This window comes from Motacilla alba, chromosome 5 (genome assembly GCF_015832195.1).
Source record: "Motacilla alba alba isolate MOTALB_02 chromosome 5, Motacilla_alba_V1.0_pri, whole genome shotgun sequence".
In the NCBI taxonomy this organism is placed as follows: Eukaryota; Metazoa; Chordata; class Aves; order Passeriformes; family Motacillidae; genus Motacilla; species Motacilla alba.
In genome coordinates this window covers 16,284,147-16,307,020 of record NC_052020.1, presented here as the reverse complement: position 1 = coordinate 16,307,020, position 22,874 = coordinate 16,284,147, and the positions used below count along the sequence as shown (strand labels likewise).

Below are 22,874 nucleotides of genomic sequence, written 5' to 3'. Positions count from 1 at the left end.
GGATAGAAACCTTGGCCTGTCAGGTTCACTATATTGATGATGAGTTCTTATAGCTATCTCCTTGTCCTCTGGATATATCATTCAGTTTTGTCCCCCTCCTTAGACACCTTTTTTGTTTTTTAGTTCTCTCCTGGGATTGTTTTTATGAAGCGATTTTCTCTACTGAGCATGCAAGCACACTTGTTAGGATTTGATATATGTAAGCCACATATTTTATTATGGTGGATGTGTTCTTATAGGATTCTTATTGATTTTCCTGTGTTCTAGTCGATGATGAAGTGAAGCGATAATAAAGCATGGATGTGCTGGGTTTGTTTTCTTTACCTCTGCTGTGACTTAGACAGGATGTTGTAATTTTTTAGATATGCCAAGTGCAGCAGAGAATTAATCTTTCTCTCAAATGAAACAAGGTAAGATTACAGCAGTAACTGCTGATACCTGCTGCATTTATCCTTTGTAACTAGCTCTATTTTTTGCTGAGAACCCCCAGCCCTTCCAATTTTCCTTTTTTTCACCATACAAACGTTGTTTTGGATCTTTGTTCACTTATTCCTGTTTCCAGCAAAGCCAGGGCTAGAATCTGTATTGGTCAAAGGGAAGGTCAGACACAGCCACATAAAATAAATAGAGTTTGAGCATGAAATTATGTCTGAACACATTTGTTTTCACATGTGTGACAAAACGTTTACCTACTTACTGATATTTCTGAAGGAGTCTTGTCATTGTGGTACTAAGATGATAGCACCTTGACAGTAATTTGCTTGGCATTGGAAACTTGTATATCCAGGGTCATTGATCCTTCATTTCCTGCTCTTCTGATGGCTGGGTGTTTCCAAATAAATTCCCTGTTTTTCTGGAACTTTAAAATATCCTTAAAAATAGAAAACAAAGTAGTAAAATTTACGTGTTCTGTCAGTTAAAAGTAAATCTTAGAGGGACTGGTGAAATTTCACAAGTGAATGTGGATATAAACAGGCTGGAGGTGTAACAGCTACTGTCACCAAAGACCACAAGGAGAAGTGGAGAGGAGGGGAAAATCATGTGATTAATTAGTATTTATTTGCAGACTCTGAGAGGATGCCTTACCTAGTATTAATTGAAACATTTCCACTGATTACCTAAAAATATTTTAGGTCTATCTAAAAAAAAACCCAAAAAATCTGCCTAAATCTAGAAAAAGAAAAATTTAATTTGACCAATGGAAGCTCATATATTGTCAAGAAAAAAACCAGAACACATGAGGACAATGCAAGAAGACTGGTTGTATGTTATTGTTCTCTTGGGGTTTGGGTCAGTGTCCTGAAATGCTGGCAGTGCAGCTGTGCTTCACATGAGTCAGAACTAGGTCCAGCAAGCAACTTTATAGAATGTTCTCCTCCAGTTGGTCAAAGCTGGACTTTTCACTTTCTGCCTTTCTTGAACCTATCTCCTTTTTTTCCCCCCTTTTTCTTGTCTTTTACTTTTTTTTTTTTTTTTGTTTCATCTCTGAAAGTTTAAAAAAATAAAAAATGAACAAGACTTTATTTCCTAGTGAATAGAGATTGCATCTCTCCTCCCAGGCCTTGCTCAGGGTCAGTAACAACTTCTGCAAGAATGATTTATTGACTTTTCTGCTCTGACCAGAATTAAAACTGTCACCAAAGGGCCTGTAGTCCCCAGACACCAGCTTGGCCTTCTCAGTCAATCTGCCAGAAAGAGAGCTTTAGTTACATAGCAATTAAAAGACTTATTTCATGGTGAGTAACTAAAGGGAGGTGGAGGTCAGAGAGAGAAAGGTTAACGTGCTGAAGCAGAAATAGTGCAAAGCACTAATTCTGATCTTATGATGGGAGAGACTTCTATATATCTCTCACTGTTGTTTGTTTTCCACTTGTACTTTGAAAATTTCTGTTTATTTCTTGAACCAGCTTGGAGAGCTTTGGAAGCTTTATGAGAAGCTTTAAGATTTCTGGGCTTTAAGTGCTACTTCATGATGTCTTACTAGATTCATGAGGGAGTAAGGTTTATGTGATCATGAACAATTTTTCCAAGCTTGTTTGTCTTCCATCTTTTCCATTCCAGCTGTGGATCTGTTGGCCAGTTTAATCCAAGTTTGAGCAGAAAGGTAACAGCCTACACAGTGCATGAGAAGGGATTCATAAACTCTCTGCTGAGAAAAGAGCATCACAGGTATAACCTTTACTAGGCACCACAGGTACAAGGGAAAAAGCTCTTTTGTGACAATTGTAGCCTAAAGAAGATTTTAAATTCAAGTTTGCACCTTGCTGGAAACCAACTGTCACACAAACCCATAGGAAAACTGACTTCATCATTTCCTTTTCTAAGGGTCCTGCTTGTTTTGCCATCAGCCTAGTGTTTAACATCCCTGGAAAAGAGCTGTCCCTGTGGAAATTAGTGCAATGTCCTTGTAATATCAAGGGCATTTCATTAATACAATTCTTGTCATTGGAACAAAGCTCATGCATTACCAAAGGATGAGGATTCTCTTTGTTTTGCCCTTATGCCAGTTTTGGAGAACTGGTGTCTTCTCAGGTAGTGTGCTGTGCCAGGGAGGAAGCAATGCTTTTTGGATGGTTGGTTGAAACGATGTGCTTCTCTTACTGCTGTTGGGCTGTGGCTCTGGCACTTGGTGCCTGGTGTATCCCGTGACAGACCTGGAGCCCTTGGGTCTTACAGAGCTGCCATTCTAGCTGCACTTGGAGAATTTCAGTCCTGTGGAGCTGGCACTGGGAATTTTACCTTGTCAATAGGATTTTATCAGGGAATTGTTCAGCAGGGCTGGGTATATCCCTTTCTTACTGACAGGGCAGCCAGTTTTTAATTGGTTTTGTAGAAGGACACTTGCAGGTGTATTTTTTAACCACAGCTTCCTTTGCCAGCTGGCTTCCCATGGTGAGGAACTGGTGTCAGAACTCAATACTGGCACTGTTGGGATTGAAATGTGATTTGAACCCTATTTTGCTAGATTCAGTGCATTATGGGTATTATAAAGAAAATAAACTTCATTGAATATGTTGATCACAAAGGAATTAAATATCATCTCAAACTTGCTGAGGAATTCTGTTACACAGCTGTGAGTTGAATTTCATATTTCTGCATCTCAGTGCAGTGTTTTAATAACCAGATCCTGCAACTATTTCACCAGGGGAAAGTTCATCACTAGAGCATCTGTATCGTCTGTATTGCAGACTGACTTTAGTATTATGGATTAGGAAGTAGAATTTTTTTTTTTTTTTTTTTTTTTTACTAAATCCTCTTTATCAAATAAAGTATAGCTGTAACTTAATTCCCAGAAGTATTTTTGAGATTTATAGCAAATGGTGAACTCAGTATGAGTTTCTCCTACCTTAGTCTACCAATGCATCTTAGTGTGTTCACGGCTGAACCAAATAGGTCTCATGTCAGTTGAAGACTATTTTACCTGGCTGAGAGGATTTCATGTGAGGTGAGCAAAGACCCTTAGAGCCAGCTGAAGAGAACCTATTTAATTCAATGTGTGTACTAATAAATATGTGAAGTATCTCCCATAAGGTGTTTTTTTGGTTGGTTGATTTTTTAAGTGCACAACTTGAGACAACTGCAGAGTTCTTAGGGGAATGTCCATTTATTTCCCATTGATCAGGTCACAGAAAGAAAAGTATAAAAAAACTTAATGGCAAAGTAGAAAGTTAGTGGCAGTGTAAATTAGAATCCCTCGATAAAAAAATGTTTTAAAATTTTGACTTTCAGTGTTGTCATTGAATCCAATTTGAAAAAAATCAGCAATTCTTCATTTTCAGGTTTGGACTAGAATCTTGGTAGCTAACCTTGCTGAAGATGAGGTAGAAGTGGTATTGTCAGAACAGCCTGTGGGATGATGCAGACAGTGCCTCTTATTCCAATTCACAAATAGCTGGATTTGCTGGGATGATACAGAAGACAGTAATTGGCCCCAAATTAAGCAGATTGTGGTTTTTGTTAATGTTTGTTTATTCATTTTCACAAAAGGTGGTCGTGGGCCCTCAAACATGGATCTTCTCAAGGTCTTCATTTACAGACAGACAAGAAAAGAAAGGACTGGGGGGGAAAATTAGGAGGGAATTTAAAAGATTGATTCTGATCAAACCAGACTTAAAACCAAAACCAGAAGAGCTCTGCTTTGAACCTGTGAAAAGTACTGTTTCCCTTGTTAGCACGTTTCTGTTTCTATAAACATAAATCTACCCAGCTTGTGATTTCTTTGTAGCTGCTGTCATTGCAGCTTCATCCTCAGGTAAGATGCATGGTTAAGTCTCTCAGAGGGACCATACAATTGGCTAGTAAAGCTGGTCATACCATAAAGTTACTTTTAAAATAAAGACCCTTCAAATTAGTCCTTGAAGTGGGTTATGATCTTCTTAAGTGATCTCTTAATGAAATATGTTTCCTATTACAGTTTTAGGGTTTCATCCATACTCATCAGATTTTAATTCATTGGAAATACAGTTTTGACTTCTTTGGACAGTGGATGTGACCTTTAGTGAATTTTATGCTTTTATGAAACTCATGGCTCTCTGAATTAATGGTGACATAAGAAAACCAGGTCTTTAATTTGTTATAAATTTTACTCTGAAATGATGTCTGTCAGTGATAATCCCTACAGTGTAAAGGAGTGTTGGCAGCAAACGATAAGAAATGTCAAGGAAAGGGCAGAAATGAGGAAGGGATTTTTACATACTGGTATCATGCTATGTCCTCTTTTTGATAAGCTGTCATGACAGTGGCTGTCAAAGCTGTCAGGGTACTGAAGGGCCCTTCTTGAGACATAACTCCTTTATCAACAGGAAAGGAAAAATGTCTGCATGCACCTATACACATGTGCATCTCATTCCTTTCATTCTGGATCAGAAGAAAAGATTAAATGTTAAGTGATATTCTGATTCTCATTTGTAATTAATGTATTTCCATAAAGTCTTTGGTGCTGTGTGCATAGTAATTTCTCCTGCATCTGTGGTGTAATATGAGGGAGCTCATGTAATTATAGATAACTTAATGGATATCTGTTTTGTATATATTATGCAAATAGATATCTGGTTTAACCTATATACCTGTGATGGATAAGAATCATTCATTTAGGTTGGAAAACCTCTTAAGATTATCAAGTCCAAGCATTAACTCAGTACTGCCAAGTCCACCATTAAACCATGTCCCTAAGTGACACATCTAGACATCTTTTAAATATCTCCAGGGATGGTGGTCAGCCTGCTCCAGGTCTTGACATTTTTCCTAGTATCCAACCTAGACCTCCCCAAATGGCCACAATTTGAAGCCATTTTCCCTGTCCTATTGCTTGTATTATTCCAAGGAATTTTAGTTAACTGTAAGGCCTTCTGAGGAAGGGATGAAAAGAACCTTGCAAATGCATTGCTTTCAATGTCTTTCCAGAACTGCTGCTGTAGAGTGTTCCAAATGCAGATGCTCTGAGTTTTCTAATGACATCTAGGAGTGTTAGATGTTTTAGCACAGAAACATGCTCAAAGGACCCTGTCTTCATATTAGGTTCCAGCTTCATGAGGCACTCATTAATTATTCAAGATATTGAAATACAAGCAAATGCTCACAATGGGATTGTTTTTGGGAAGAGGCTTTTAGGCAAAATGAGATAGATGAGGAACAGAATTGTTGTCAAAATCTTGAATTCTTTGATAGGGTGGATTTGGCAGTTGCCTAGAATATCCATGCCTTTTAGTGGGTCTGTATTCTTTGCTTTTTCATTTTAGGAATAATAGTGAAATGTTCCCTGCTGACATAACTCCTTGAAAATGATAGAATTGATAAACACACTTAGGTCCTTTATTTTTCAGTGACATCAGTGAAATAATCTTACTAATCTGGAACTTAAACTTGCAATCACTATATGAGTTTAACTTCCAGAGCAAACAATGAAATGAGGAACATCTGTAGAGATTGTGGAATGTGAGATGAAAATGTGCAGCCTGTGGGGAGAAATACCCCTTTAATTTTAAAAGCAACTAAAAGGCAAGAAGCAAATGGAACACAAAGCTATTCTAGTTTCCCATTCTGGTGACTTCAGTGGTGTTCAATTTTTGGGGTTTTTCAATATTTCATCAGAAACCACCATATCACCTGATATGATGGATTATCCACTCTTCCTGCAGGTTGAGAAACATATACAGATGTAAAAGAGCAGGTTGGCAACATTATCATTCAGGTTCACCAGTACAAACCCCTCTGAAACATTCTGCTGTGATGACTGATTAATCATTTAATTTCCAGCACCTTGTATGATTAGGTTCAATTTTTTTTTCAGTGACTGCTGTGGCCTTTCCATTGCATGCTGGAACCCCAGCCAGAAATCTGCTGTGAAGGAAACATTGGAGTGAAAGTGTAACATCAATACTGCTGGTCTGGGTTGCAAAAGTAGCATCTTAAGCTCTTAAATTACCAAAGAGTTCTTAGAAAATGTTGACTCTAATGTTTTGGAAATATATCCCCTAAATCAACACTCTATTAATTTTGCTGTTTGATGGAGACTGTAATGGCCTTCCAGAGTATATTTTTAATGGGAATTTTTCTGTCTGCTTCCCTGCCCTCACTCCTATTTTTTTTCCCAATGCTGTAACATAACAGTTTTGATGAAGAGCCTGTGGGACTGGATGGCAAGACTTACAGACTAGAATGTGTAAGAGAGTATGATGTAGCTAAAACTTGTGTGATCAAACATACTTCTTGTGTTTGTGATGGTGCTTTGCCATATCCTCTGAGATACACAGCTGCTATTTTAGCATCAAAGAATGACTTCAGCTCTTCTAATCCAGAGTTAAATGCTGGGAATCATGATAAGGCCATTAGTGTGACTTAACAGTTAAAGTCACACTGGTTAATCTACCATTTATTTCATTATTAGAAACGGGATTTCATTCTGTGATGATTTCCCTGAACATTTCTTTATCTTTTGAACTGTCAATTGGTCAGCTGCCCTCAAGGGTAGGATCACTCAGTGCTGAGTGCTATCTTCAGCTGCAGTAACCTTGAGGGCACAGGGAATGAAGAGAGTTCCTCTTCATCTGCTTTTCTGTAAGGTAAGGCTGTACTGGCAAAGCAAGGGCTCCTGCTGCTTGTTCTGTAGCCCAGCCAGCCGTCTTCAGCCTGCTGAAATACAAACAGATGCTGTACATCCAGGGTTCTTATTCTCCTGCTGCTGCTTAACAATACAGCATGCTGTCCAAAAGCTTGGAGAAGCCTTCAGGGCCCCTTCACTCAGCCCTCCTTCCTGCCTTTATAAGACCTGCATGTGCAGAGGTGAAGATCCCTACGTCAGACATGCAAAGGGTTTGGGGCCTTGCTAGCAATTAGGAGTGGGAAATGTGTTTAAGGACATGGTTGTTGCTTTGCTGCTTAGTTCAGTGTGTTGTTACATCCCAAATTTGCAGTCCAGAGACTTGGCTGGGGTGCATTTTACTTTCCATTTTGTGCAGCAGTTCATATCTGATGAAACTGAATATTGCATGTATTTCTTGGCACTGCAGAGACTGGTGGAGCTTTGTCTGTGGATTCTGGCCTTGCTTCTGCCATTCATGTAGTGCTGTAAAAAGGAACAGGTGCCTCGAGTCCTGAAAGCACTGTGGTCTAGAAGAAGTTTCTAGAAACAAAGCCCTAAACCAATGCTGACATAAGAACATAATTTTAGAGGGAGTAACCAAAGTGGGTTTTGCAAGAAACTGCTGTTAAAGCTGAAGGCATCAGATTAAAAAGGTGTTTGGGGAGCTAAGGACATGTACTGGAGAGGATGAGTCAAAAGGGATCCCATGTCCTTTGGAGTGCAACTTGTGAGTCCTAGAGATGATATTTTCATTGAAATGTAACTTAATGAACATTGAGTCCCGTGTCTCTTGAGACTTCACTCAAAGATCTTTGATTTGGTTCTTGAATTTTGGTTTATGTTTGAGAGGATGCTGGACATCTTACTGATAACAAATTTACTACCATGACACAGCTTTTGAGAGGCAATATCAAAAGTGGAAGCTTCAGAAGGTCACGGGAACAGCTTTTAACCATGAGCTTTTGTGTCCCTTGTTGCCAGAGGCCTTTAGTTGGTAATACTCCTGTGGTGTGTGGCAACTGTGCTGAGACCTAAAGGTTTAATCCTTAGACCTGTGAAGTCAGTGGCCCAGCTCTCAGGGGCATCACTGATGTAGGATGAGTCTGACATGTCAATTCCATGCCCTACTGGAGGTGTCATCATGGCATCCACTGTTACAGGGCAAAACTGGGTATCCTCAACTTAGGTCGTAGTTGCTGAATAAAAAAAAAAGCAGGACTGTCTTTCTGTCTTGCATTAGATTTGTATTTTTTTGAAATTGCTATTTCACTCTTGTATTTTGGAAAAGTAACACTTCAGTTCCTTCTAATAATGGAAAACATCTGTCTGAATCCATCATTTGGATTTCACTTAACAAACAATTCCTTCTTCCTCCACCTTTTTTCCTTGTTTTGTTGACTCAAAAGATACCAGGCTAAGGATAAAGAAATGGTAAGCTATTGCATAGTCAGCCCTGGGGCAGGTTAATGAATTAAAATGAGTGTGGATAAAAAGAAGTTACACCAACACTTTCAACATTATTAGAATAACAGGTTTTATTAGGCTGAAAATGTCTACACTGGTGTTTGTACAAGTAACTGTGCTCGAGAGAGATCAGTGGCTGCTTCTGTGTTCCCATATTCTGTTCATTACCTCATTATAGCATAACGAGGCATTTGTTACAATGCTGGGTGCAGTATTTTCATAAAGCCTATGAGTGAAAGTGGACAAGCCCAAACACTCAGAGAAAGTCTCCTAAACACTCAGCAAATGCAGCCATAGCAGGATGAGAAAGGAGAATGTTTGCAGCCTCTTTTGCAGTTTATGACATAATTTGTTAAAGCAACAAGATTTTCTTGCTCTCTGTCTGATGGATAGGCCAGATAAATGAGAGAGATAATAGCTCATTGTTTCCTGCTCTTTGAATGGCGTTTCTCCATTGTCTTAAAGCCTCAGTGGAGTGAACTTCAAATTGTGGGCTTTGTTGAAACAAAAGCACTTGTGCCCCATGTCACGAGCGAGAGCGATAGTGGAAATGCTAATTTGATGGGACTGAAAAGTGTTTGAGGTGGAGCCAATAGGCTAAATATGAGATCCTCACCATCAGCTATTTACAGTCCTTGGTTTTCTGTCCTGGGTGAACAGCCTGTTTCACAGGAACATCAATTTTTGTGCCTTGTCATTTCACCAATTGCATCATGCAGTCAGATTTCAAATGCCTTAAGAGTAACCATAGTAACTGCAGGCCATTTAAATAAGCTGAAAGGAAAGGAATTCCCTCCCTCATAAAACCCTTCAGTCAAAGGTACAGCAAGATTCAGATTCTTCTCTGCTGCACACTGGCACCGCTCCACTGGATTTTATGGTTTTGTGGATTTGCACAGGTTGATCTGGTTCTAAAAGTATCTGCAGAGCAAATCAACATAAGTGGGTGTAGCTTCTCAAGGAAGGCAGAGCAGTGAGTGCTGGCACAAGGATAGATTTGTGTCTTTGTGTGTGTGCCTGCCTGTCTGCTCAGGCGAGCGCGGATGCGTCCGTTCATTCCCTTCCCCGCCCCTGAAAAATGCCACATTTGTGGCTGACACAGAAGCACTATTGCTCTTGTGCTCTTCTTACTCATGGAGTGATGTCAGAGCCTCCGGTTTTAGCTTGACAGTGTTTCTGTAGTCAGTGTAGGATGGGCTATAAATCTAATCTTTAATGTTCTCAATCAGAATTCCAATGCAGTTGGGTAGGCCCAGATCCAAGTGCAAGATGCTAAGATGCTACACTTGGCAAAAGCACGGTGTCATCCATGCAAGAACACAAGGAGTACGCCAGGTTTGAGTGCCTTTTTGTTGTGACAATGAGAAAAATCCAAATTTCCCTTTTACTCCTAACCTGAATTTATGCTTACCTATAGCTCTTACCTTTTGCCTGTTCCCTTTGTTTCCTAAACTGAAAACCAGGGTGCGGTATTGTTAGGGAGACCCTGAATGTGTTAGTGAGAAGATTTATCCATCCGCTCACTGGGTCATGGAATAATTCCCCCAGATTCATGCTTACATTGATGTCAGTGATAGATGGTGCTGGTGATTCTAAATGTCACTGCTTCTTACATCTCAGGATCTCTTCATTTTTCTTCCAAGTTTATAATTCAAGAGGATAAATGCATTTAATTTAGATTAATCTTTGACTGTTAAGTTTTCTGAAAAAAAAATAAAAAAAAGAAGGACTAAGGTAGGTAAGTAATTCAAGTAAGCAATTGTTCCTAACTCCTAAGCTGGATGTGCTAATGAAGCAGTTATGAACTGACTGGAGATTTTGGTGTCTGAGCTGCTTATTAAGAAAACTGTTCTATCTGCAAAAACACTTTAATTGTCTTGTTAGGGATATCAGTGAGAATTAGAAACTAGGTTAAATTTTGAGTCTGTTTATAGATTTAATAGCAAAGAATATCTTCCAACATCTTTCATTCAGGGCTAGTATTTAAAATCTCGGTGATTTTAAGTTATTAGACTTCCAAAAACCAATTTGCTATTAAGGAGTGATTAAGAAACTGATTTCAGTACTGGCTATTAGAAGCTTATCATTTGGCCTTAAAGCATTAGCATTTTCTGTTCTTTGAAGACATTCAGGCAATTTATGAGGGCCTCATGCTTAATGCTTGTTACAGTAGCCATACTGAAATACAGGCATTCTCATCCTTGTTGGACTAACCTGGGAGACAAGTTGGATGTTGACTGAATTGTTTTTTAGTCTCTTTCATTTGAATTTGGTCACTACCAAAACAACATTTTTGATTTTCATCATTCTTTCTCAAAATTCTCCTAGGAGATGATTCTTGAAACCCCTTCCATAATCACACTTGCTTTCAGATACATTTCCTGCCTAGATTCCTCTGGTTGGGCAGACTTCTCCAACTGAGTTTCCTAGGGGGCTGTCATTGACTGTGGTACAACTGCAGAGATCAATAGTCTCTGTGGCAGCATGCTGAACAGGCAAGATTCACATTCATCCCAGGAAGAAAGGTGTAAAGCTCCCTGACCTTGTGGAGACAGAGAGGGAAGTGAAGGTGACATTTATACCTCTTGGCGAGGAAGTGAGGATAAAAAGGAAATCTGATATATCATTGAGACATCACCAGTTATAGAAACTCTGAATTTGTGTCTTGTTTTTCATATGTTAAATAATGTTGTCATCTTTCTAGCTGAGCAGGAGTAGTGTTTTCCCTCCCCTTTCCACTTCAAAAGTTTGCTCAGTTTGTGATCAAGTTCTTTTTTTAGATTCACTGTTGTTCCATACATTAGAATTTTTCATCAACTTTTGGTCAATAACCCACTTGGAAAAAAATTATTTCTTCAGTTTCAAACTTTCAATTGTTAAATATTACCAGCAGCACCTATTGAAACCAATCCTTTACCATTTTATTCTCTGTTTTATAACATAATAGAGATTAAATTATTCATCCTTTAATAGAGTACTTAAGCTTAATTATTGAGTGCTGCCACCTCTGCTCCCCCCCCCACTCCCAAATTAACATCAATATTATCTAAAATGTCTCAGATTCAATGGTCAGATTTAATCTAGAGAAAAAACAAAAACAAAAAAAAAGCACCAGATGAGAGCTTGGGTAAACTTCCTGCAGTCTGCAGATCCTGATCCACAGCCATTGCTCTCAACAGATAGCATTTTACTGACTTCAGTGATCTTTGGAGTGGGCAGAGTTAAGGTAGCAAAGTGCAGTGCAGTTTGGTGATGGTGGGAGTCTGGAGTTACTCATAGCCCAGACTGTTGTATAAGCAGTGCAGAGTTTAGGGGTTAAGAAGAGATTGAACTGTTTTGAGAAGTAGAGAGAAAGTAACATTTCCTCTGCTGTATTTCATATATATGTGATAGGATCGTGGTAGCTTGAGAGCTGAGGTGATCTGAAGTATTTCATTCAACATTTAGAGAATCTGAATCCATCTCCAGTCTCTTCCTTCTAAAGTGTGGCTTATATTTCTGGCTGATGTCTGCAAGTAGGTACTGCTTCTCTGGGCTACTGGAGGCTGGCCAGCTGTTAAGCCAGAACATTACATGTAGAGCTTCTTGAAGAAGAAAATATTTGTACAACGAGCAGCAATATAGATACACTATGCACATTTTGACAGAGAAAGAAACCCACACATTTACACTTCCAGTCTGATTTTTTTAAGGTGGTGATTTACAGCCCTATTACCACTTGGCAATGCAAGGTCTGGAGAATAATATCAAGCCATCTGCTTGTGCCCCTGTAGGGCAGCTTGTAGCTGTGATGCTGCGTTGCAAATACATCATTGCAACTCACTTGCTGAAAATCTTGTTGCGTGTCTTGGATCCTTTTTTTTTTGTTTGCCTGCAGGATGGTGGCAGATGTGCCTGACACACATGTGCGTTTTGTGTGATTGACTGTGCTGTAAATAGTTGAAATTATGATCTGTGATATTTTTCGCTTTTTTCTTGTCACATAGCCAAGAAAATGGGGAAGGGGTCTTTGAGGAAAGACTGGCATGCAATAGAAAGAAGATGAAATAATTTTTAGAGAAGAGAACTGCTACTTCTCACAAATAGTTTTTGAGCTAATCACCTTGCTAATTCTTATCTTGATGTCGTATTCCTCTCTTACTGGCATTATACTTGGATACCACACAAACTGAGGACTTACCTTACTTTGGTCTGATTTCTTTACTGTGGATACTATGCATACTACTCCACAGCAAATCTCAGTTCAGATATGCCCTACCACTGAAAGTCTCTCCACTTTGGTTTTTTCCCTCCTCTCTTTCCTGGCAAATCGGTGATGACTGATGCTGTTCTTCAGAGAAGAAGACAGATTGCATTGAATGTTGGTGGCATGCAAATCAAGTTTCTGTGCCTACCACATTTCCACAAACTGGTCAGATTTGTTATCTCTAAGGACTAAGTTTTGCCACACTTGCTCTGTGCCAAGGAGTATGCTATTGTGAAAAATCTGAGAAACAGCCTTTTCAAAGCCTGTGTGGTGATTGGGGAAGGTGCAGTTACAAGTGGTATTGCTGCAGTTCCCAACTGGAGAGCACTGCTGGCATTGCTGATGACTTCTGTTTTAAGCTATGTGTCATTAGTCCTCTTGGCTCCAGGCTGCAGAGAGTAGGTTCAATGGGAATAACACTCAGGAGGTGACTGGGGTCAGCAGTGCTATAGGTAATAAAAGTGAGAAGTGGGCAGATGATATAAATGCCTGTTTTCTGGTCATTAATGTGATATACCATGTAATCTAGCTGTTTTTAATTATTCATTATGTTGGAAGGGTTTACAGTAACAGACACAAAGACATCTTGGAGCATAGATTTAGAAGCCATTCTGAACTGCAGACTGTGCAGGAATTAGCTCTTCGTTTTGCCTCCTTGTGTTTCTCCACGTAATGAAGATTTGGTTCATAGTGTCCCAAAAGTGTCTTGTGTTACTGTCGTTACTCATTCATAACCAACTCTATAAATGAATATGTGGCAAGTAGAATATTCCTTGAAGGGCTGTGGACAAAAGCAGGAAATTTCTTTGGGATGATTCTTGTTATGCTTTATTTATGCCTAAAATCACTTTAAAAATATTCTGTTGAAAGTGGAGAGAGAGTTGCAGTAGCACTAACTGCATCTATTCAAGGTTGATGTGTGGATCACTTTTTGAAAAGTCATTTTAGTTTTAGGGGTAGTTTCCAATACATACATATATATATATATATATATATATATATATATATATATATATATATATATATATATATACACTGTACTATTTAAACAATATATTATATACTTCTAAAACTGGAATGTGCTTTTCCTGTTTGTCATCATATGTACAATCTTACATACCAAGTGAAACTTGATTCCCATATTTGTGGGTTTTTTTACTTGACAGGAAGGTTTGAATTCAGATGACTTCTGTTTCAGATGTGGATGCTGTGCTTATGTCAGAGATGTAGTACATGTGGAAGGGTTATGCGAGCAGATTTTCACTTAGATTTGGGTCATGAAGAAACTCTGGATGTTGATGAGGTTTACCCTGGTTTTATGCAAAATTTTCAGGGTAGATCTGCCAGACTAAACTGTTCAGTTTTGGCTACCGAACTCTTGTTCTCAGTCAGAAAACTACTCTGATCTTGTTGTCTTTTTCTGTAAATGTGTCAGTAAAGATATGGACATAGTCTGCTGAATAAATAAGGAAGGAATGGCTTCTGTGGAATCCATGTGTTTTCAGGTATGCAGATACTGGACAGGAAAGTAGGGATAATGATGAAATGAGACCCAGCAGAGACTTGGAACAGACCCTCATGAGGCCATGCAACAAGGACAGCCCAGCTTCCCAAACTTGCTTCTGTAAAGAGATTGAATGTAGAAACCATGCAGGATTTCAGCTGCCTGTGTGGAATCAATGCCAAAGGGATGGCTATTCCTGCAGAGAGGCAGTGTCTTCCTGCAGCCCTGCTCCACGGCCCTATGGGGTGTGTTGTTCCAGTGATGAGCTTGAACAGAGGCAAGCAGTTGGATGCAGCTCAGGATCATTCCCCACATCTGTGTGCTTGCCTTGGCACACACAGCCACATGCTGACCATAATCCTGTATTAGTGGTATTGCCAGCCATTCCCCACAGCAGCAGACACTGATGTCACAACTGGGAGATTATGTCCTCTTAGCAGATCTGGCAGGAGAGGGAAGGCCAGATTAATGGAGCAGGTAGATGAGGAGAGGAGAAATTATTTAGTAAAGCCTAAGCCTTTTTCTAAGTCACATTGCCTTTTTCACAGAAGAGTTCCAAAAATCTCAGACAAGATGCTCATGAAAAATGGTTTTTCATTTATTTTTGCAAGTTTGGTCATGAGATTTATCTATATATGTCTACTGATTTTGCTTTCCCCTCCTCCCCAGAGAGACTTGTTCTTCTGGACTTTTCTTCCGTGGATATAAGGGATTCCTTATTTTGTTTATTCTGGGTAGATACAAATGTTCTATTTGAGGGCCAGGTTGTGAGGAATATGTAGGAATCACAGCAGCCCGCGTTTGGGTGGACTGGAGGAGCAAGCTACAAGATTTCTTTCATGTAAACTTTGTATTCCAAGTTGACATCAGAACAGCTGCGTTGAGGTGCACTGCTATTTTTTGGGGAAATGCTGTCCATTGATATAGAATATTGTACTGTAACTATAAAGAGTATTATTTTTATATAGATTATAAAGATATAGATATATTATTATTTTTATATTTTAATATATTTTATATATTTATTTTTATATGTGTACGTGTGTATTTTCCTTTAAAATCCTGTCTTATTTCCAGTCCAGTAGTTTATTCTGATCAATACTTCCTCAAATGTTGCAGGTTAGGAAAGATGCATTGGGCATGTCATTCTCCAGAAGTTAAATCTGAGCTCATGGCCTCTCTGCCATATCTGCAAAACCCCTCTGGATAACTCTGCTTCTTCACCAGTGTAATTGAGAGAAGGATTTGATTACATGTAGGGTTTTTTAGGTTCCTGAGGGAGCAAGGTATCTGTTCTTTTTGAAGGGCAATGGCCATAGGGTGCTTAATTTTCTTAAACTGATTTGAAAAATCCTGACCTGGTGTGAATACTAGCATTTGAGCAGGAAATAAGGGTGAATTTGTAATCCTCAGTAAAGAGATTTGACTCGAAATTTACCAAAAGAGATAAAAAAAGGGATAACATAAGTAAATTACCAATTAGTAAAGTTTGTGGCCTTTGTTGAAGCTGTAAAGGTTTATGTCATCGGTCATTTGGTGTAGTAAGTTTACTTTTAAAATTAAAGACTATCCCTCATGGAGGCCCTTCAGAAATTAAGAAAATATCAAGGAGAGGGGATCTATAGAAGAAGAAGGAGGCAAAAAAGAAAGGATGTATTGGTATTTGAATTTCAGACATTAGAATTAACTCCCATGGTCTGGGCTGGAAAAAAATAAAAAGGAAAACACAATAAAGTTTTGAAATTTTTTTCTGTATAGTGATGTCCCAAAAATTGGTCTCCAGTCTGGGTGTCTTTTTAATTTTAGAAAAAGCATGGTCTCGTCTTGTAGGTGTAATGCAGAAGTACAATTATTTTACTGCGCACCCATATCCCACCTCTGATGTTTCTGGCTCTGATGTTTCTGCTCATCACTCAGTGTGATGTTGTGCTGCTGGTCTTCTGTTAAAAGGATTGGTGTTGCTTGCATTTGCCTCATGGTTTGGTTTCTGTTACTGATTTTTATTTTTTGTTGCTATGGATTGGCAGAGTGCAAGTTTGGGATTTTCATGTGGAACGTAAATCATTCAGCTAGACTTTTTGAATGTCACTGTGTTTTGAGATGGGTCACAGCCTGCTCCTTAATCTCAGATAGTTATCCATCACCCCTGGGTCAGCTCTGCTTCCAGATAAGTTGCATGGGAGTAGCCAGCCAGCCACAGCTATGTAGAGTGATCATTGGGATAGATATGCTAGTTAATTATACAAGTATTAACTTACATGGCTAAATCAGCAACTTGTTAATCAGTTTGACCGTGTGATTTTAATACCTAGATTTCTCCTTTTTTTGCTGGCTTTTGTTTTACTTTCTTCTTGACTGATTTCAAATTATGGATGTTTTCGTGAATATTTATTATAATTTGTTTGTGCTTTTTAATGTTTCTTTTTGCATGTGCTTTACAAATATACATTAAGCGATTCAGTTTTGCTGGAATGGGGCTTTGTAGACAAAGCAAAGACAAATTCATGTTCACCAACAGCTTTTAGTAGAGTCATGCTCACAAAATTTATTCCCCTGCACATGGGAAGGAAAAAAAGATTCCTTGTGTCTCATTCACTCATGCCTGACAAAGCAAAATAGATCCCATCCTAGATTTAGAATGTCAAATCCCAGGAAACAAAAGTAACGAGAAAAACACTGAATAGGCAATGAGCTTGTAAAAATGCAGACAAGAAGTGTGAACTTGGTGCAAGGTCTTAGCTGTTGTGAGTTGTTCCGTCGGGTCTGCTTGCGAGCAGCGAGTGTCGCATGCCTGGTGGATTAGGGGGCTTAAGAGGCTCCAGTCTCTCTGGAGGTCTCTTATCTCACGAAGGCAGCTCTCAGTCTGCTTTGTGTACCTGCAGGAAACTCATCTGCTCTATTGGTGTGACCACAGTGAAAAGGGTGCCAGTGGAGCAGGCGACTACACAGCTGAAAGGGGGAGATGGAAAACAAACAAGAAAATGGGAACAGAGGACTGAGCACAGTAGGAGTGATAGGTGCGTCCTTCTGTTTGCAGTTTGTCTGTGTAGCCGTGGGGAGCTACATTGCTTTGCATTTCCCCTTGTTACACTGCATCTGCAGAGCTGTAGGGGCAGCAGTGGGAAACCCTGCATCGCTCCTGACCTGTGAGGAAATCATGCCTTTGAACCGTTAGCGTTTTTGACCTATTTTTTGATATTTATTTCCTTGAAACCATTAAATGACTCTGAAATAAAACCATTTTGACTTCTCCAAGCTGTGAGCGCTGAACAGGTTAAAAAGGGAAACAAGCTAAAAGCTCTGTTTCCTTTGCCTGAAAATCCACTGATGCAGGATGAAATTAAAGGCTATAAATAGCTCCTGTCCCTTCAGCTTCATCATGCAAGCTTCGGCTGTGCGCAAGGATTAGAAGAAGACAGAATGGATTTCTGTGTGGCGTCAACAAGAGTCAAGGATTATGCCCACTGTGCACATTGTATTGTTCATTTCTCGTGGGCCCTTGCAGGGAAATTAAATCCCTTCTGATGCTCAAGGTGCAGGAAGCAGAGTCGGCTTTGAGCAGGACGCGTGCATTGCAAAGCAGTTTTACACAGTAGCACTTTGCTTTCTGTGGGTCTGCTGCGTCAAGCCCTGCCTTCATTTCGTACTGTCAGACAAACCAGCACAGATCATAGCAGCAGGGGCTGGGGCTTCCCAGGCTTTGAGCTGGAGCTGCTATCAGTGAGGTTTATTGCCACTGAACACATTTTGAAAATAGGTTGGTTGTATGTTTGTTTGTCACGTTGCCCCTTTTTCACTCCGTTGCCTTCTCTTGTGCAAATCCTGTGTTGCTGAGCATTGCTCTGTAGTGCCAGAAGGCTTTCACAGAGTTACTGCAAATAGACCTTTGTGATAGGTATAAGCTCTTGAAGAAAGGATGCCAGATCTTTCCTTAGAGGAGCACTCAAGGTTGCCATGACCTTAGCAGTGTGAAGAGTTGTTTTATCTCTTCTCTTCTCTCTGCTTGTCTTTCCCACCCATAAATTGTGTGTGTCATTAGAAAACATTGCTTCAAGGAGGAGTATTATAGTAAATTCCTCTTTATTATTTACAAAAATAGAAAAAGCATTTGTCCAAAAGGCAAAGAAGTAAGTAAACAAACCAACAGGTCCTTTTTTGAGCAGTTTATAAAACTCCTGCTTTTTCATATTCCTGTCCCACAAGTTGCAGAAGCCCGCTTGCTTGCAACTCCTGTATGCTTAGGTGAGGTTTGGTAGAGCAAAGTAACTTTCAGTTTGATCCTCAGCTTTCTATATATTTAGAGCTGTATAATGATAAGTACTTTTAATATCTCTGCTTTATATGTGGTAATTTCAGTGGAGAGAAGGGCAAGAGAGGAGTAACTTCAGACTGATGTTTTTATTGCTTTATAGCCAATGTCTGAACATTTAAATAAGAAAATAGTGGTAGTGTTTGTTATTAGCTGATAAAAGGATTTTATGTACATGTTGGGTTTTTTCACATCCTAAAGGTATCTTGGGACTGCAAGGATTGTGGCTTTGTTGTGGCAATGCTGTAATTCTTTCACTAAAATATCCATGAGTCAGCATTATGGCAGTGTGAGAACTTGCTCCAATACTCAAACCTCCCCCAAAAACATCCCTAAGGAGAAGAATGGTTGAGGATGTAGAACTTGTAGTAATCATGGACAGTAGGCAAAACTTATTTTTAGTTTGAATAAAGCAGTTTTGTGTTAATTCTTATGGATACATCTAGTATTAGAGTGTACGTTTAAATTTCCTGCTTCTAACAAAAGGTAAGGTCCTTTTTCATGACACTAGTCCTGTTGACTCCATCTACTGATTGATGGAAACTATATTTCAGTCTCCTCCTGTAGTATTAAGAACATCCATCCTCTGGGAATTCAGTAGGTATAAGGAAAATGCTATCCTTTCCTATACTTTGGATCCTAAGCAGATGTGTACTAACCATTGGACTGTGAGCCTACCACTTTTGCAGATATGTGATATTTGTGTTTTCCAGTGGAAAAAATTAGCTCACTGTGATGTTGGGACTTTCTTCAGGGAGACAGTGGATGTCTGATTAGGACAGGACTCACTGACAGGTACATTTTAAGATTGTGCAGTCAAATCCCAAAGGCTGCTTCTATTTTCTTTAGGCACATTCTTTGTAAACGTCCAGTTGTAAGTGGGTATCAGTAATGGCTTTTAGAACATTAAGAACAAGAACAAATAGGGAAACAAAGCATGCAGAGTTAAGATTGCCTGTCCTAGAAAAGCTGGAAAAGCCACTCATATCTGCCTTGCATTAGGAATTATAGAACTTAGAAGCTTTTTGCTACTTTTTTCAGTTGTTCACTTGCAATGTCACTAGAGTCCACTAAAACAAAACAAAACAAAAAAAAGCCCTTGATTTGGGCTCCCTAGTTGCTGTGAAGGTGGAAAGGCTGCTGGATGCAGCTATTCCTTACAGTCAAACTGTGTTCTCTCTCCCTGCTGGAAAAATGGAAGCTTACTAGGGTCCTGCTGACCTGTGCTCCCTCAGAAACCTCATTGTGCTGCAGAGTAACCAAAATAGCATTTTGGCTTAATGGCTCCAGCACTTTGCGAAAGGTGCACTTCCCCACTGGGGCAGAGACTCCAGTGGTGCAGATTCGAGTCTCATTTGGCTCTGTCCAAGATGGCCACTATTAAAGAGCTCTTTGCCAGCAATGTAAAAGCCTTTACTGGTGCAAACTTGCCTGCACTTTGTACTTCAGATGTTCTAGTGATTGGACAGCTTTGTGAATATTTTTGTGGTAATCTATGTATTGATTCGTCTTCCCCATGGGTGAACATTTTATCTCTGTGCTCCATGGCAAAGGGAAGTTTATTTCTCCTCTCCAAAAGTTACTGCAAATGTCCTAAGGGTGACATGTAATGTACTGGCTGCAACAGAAAAACAAGAATTGTGTTTTCAGGTGAGGACAGGAGGAAAGGTAGGAGGATGATTTTATGAGGCAGAATGATTTATTCCATTATTTCTGAATTCTACCTGTTTCATATTTTCAAATAATGTAACGCTGTAAACTGTGAGTCCTAATGGAATAAAGCAGTAAGTGCTGTTGCCAGAGGCACATAAGAATATCAATTAAACATACACTTGAAAATATCCATTGGGAAAGCAAGATTTAATAGCTGTCACTGCAGCATGTTAACCTCCTTTACCCCTCCTTGCCCTCACCTCTTTTCCAGGCTTCTCTTCCAAGTTCCAGGTCCTCACTCCATGAACTATATTAGAATGGCAGTTCTCCAAAAATGCCCCTCAAGGATGGGCTGTTTGAGGCCTAATTCTTCATCAGTCTAGAAATCAGCTCTCCCATACTTCAGCTGGAGCAGATTACTCCCACCACGTTGACTTCAGTGAATGGGAGCAGACTGCAATCCTTTAAATGGTTTTACTACCCAAAGATAAGGGGGTGGCTACAGGCGTGGCCGCTCCTCGTGGGGTGGGTGCCCAGTGGTGAGGGCGCTGTGGGCCTCAGAGCTCATTGTGTACCAGCCCACTGCGTGTGTCTGATGTCAGGATGTGTTCCTGAACAGACAGATGGTATCACCCACCAGGGGATTATCAGGTCCTCCCCTGTCGAAGCAAAACTGTACGCTCAGCACTTTCTGAGGAGAGGGAGAAAGCACTACAGCCAAACTCCTGAAGGGACTAGCCAGCTGCTGCCTTGCCATTTTTGACCCTAACCTTGACGTAACTCTTGGTGAAACAAATGGTGAAAAATGGCATCCCCTCTCCCCAGTAAAGCCTTAGAATATGCAGGATGTGGGCAAAGGAGTCAGAACCATTACTATTCCTAGACATCCGTCCAGTCAGACGAGCAGATGGAGAAGCACAAGCCGTTCTCGGAGAGAGTAAGAAATATGGACCAATGCCTATAGTGCAATTTCAGTGCCAAATACCAGTGTGAAATCAGCAAGAGTAGGGGTCCCAGTAGGCAAAACCACTAAATTATGCTCAGTATAACATCTAATAGGGGAAAAGACCTAAAATACATTGACTTACAATATAATTATATAAAAGTTTGTCATCTGAAAAATCTCCCTTGCTTCTTGAAAAACAAGAAAGTCTTCATCTGATGGCTGTAAAATATTGACTTGTGCCCACTTTGTGGAGTCTGTAATCAGGACACTCTCATGACCAGAATGACTTGACAAATCCTGCAGTGCACCAAACTGTACATCTTGATTGTTTGTGAATTGAAAATGAGGGCAAGAGAACAGTCCCGTTGCTTGTATGTGATGTTATTAGCTGTGTAAAGAGATGGGAGATTTAATGTGAGGAGATGACAGACTGAAGATGAGTTGAGGCAGCAGACATACACAAGCAACCTCAGTGCTTGCAGTTCCTGGAGTTAGAAGTCTTTGCTACTCTGCTTATGTTTTGAGATGCTTGTTAAGAGAACAGAGAAGAGAAGGGGTAAGAACCAAGTGTGTGATAACAAGCTGTACTGTTAGCAAGCTGTGCTGTACAAGATGTAATGGAAGAAAAAGGAGTGAGGAAAGGAGATAAAGAACGTGGAATGTAAATGGAAGTTTAATGTGAGGCCGTGGATTGACTATTGAAGACATCAGGTATTTGTGAAACAGCAGTTATTGCATGGCTTGAATGAGATGTAATTAAAAAGAATAATCAATCTAGGTGGCTGAAGATACAGCTGGAGGAAAAAAAAGAAAGCAAGTATTGATGATAACTCAATCTGCTGCATCCTTACAGTGCTGATCACTGTATTTGCAAGGTTCTCCAGTGAGTCTGCAGTGCCTGAGGAGATTGGAAGTTCTTGCTCCAGATGAACCATGCAAATACAAAAATTCATAACCAGGAGCTATATTGGGCCAGGTGTATTGTGCTGCCGGAGCATTGCCTCAGTGGAGTCAATGCGCTGGGCAAGGAGAACATAGAGTGTGAGAAGGAGGTGGGAAGACCTCACTGAGGGTTGTGAAATAACCTTTACCACAGCATTATTTTCTAGACACTGCATAATCCAAAACACTGTCCACTGCCTTATAGCAGACTGGAGTATCTGAATCTGTATGTGGCAGGTAGTCCCATGGGAAGCAAACAGAAAGGCGAGGCAGTGTTAGAGAGGAGCATGTTAGTTCATGTCATGTGGCTCTTAGTGAGACCGATGACAGAAATGTGGAGCTATTTCATGGAAATGAGGGGGGAAAGCCCATCGCATTCTCCTGAATGTGTCAAACTAATGAAAAAACTCCACAAACCCAAACTTGGCCAGATGATGTCAAAGGTGCCTGTTAGAGCTGGCATACAGAAAACTCTTCATAACTAAAGCTTGACTGTAGGGTTAAAAAAGAAACCAGTAGACTTGTTTACCAGCAAACAAGTAAGCAAAAGCAGTCAGAATATTTACATGTCAACCTGACATAAACTGATCATAACATGACATAATTTGATCATAACCTGTAAGTGCCTGAACTGAGCATTGCCAAAGTTACATCACAAACTGTATTTTGGAGTAGGGAAAGGCTAGGATAATTCCTTCAGGCAATGGCATATGCTGGCTAGCACTGAGC

The 22,874-nt window shown here is 39.8% G+C and overlaps 1 protein-coding gene across 11 annotated transcripts in view; it reads left to right on the top strand.

Annotated features, from left to right (window-relative positions):
- Window positions 1-22,874, top strand: part of BRSK2 (BR serine/threonine kinase 2) — a 305,276-nt gene that overhangs the window by 55,987 nt on the left and 226,415 nt on the right. The gene's annotated exons all lie outside the window — the stretch shown is intronic.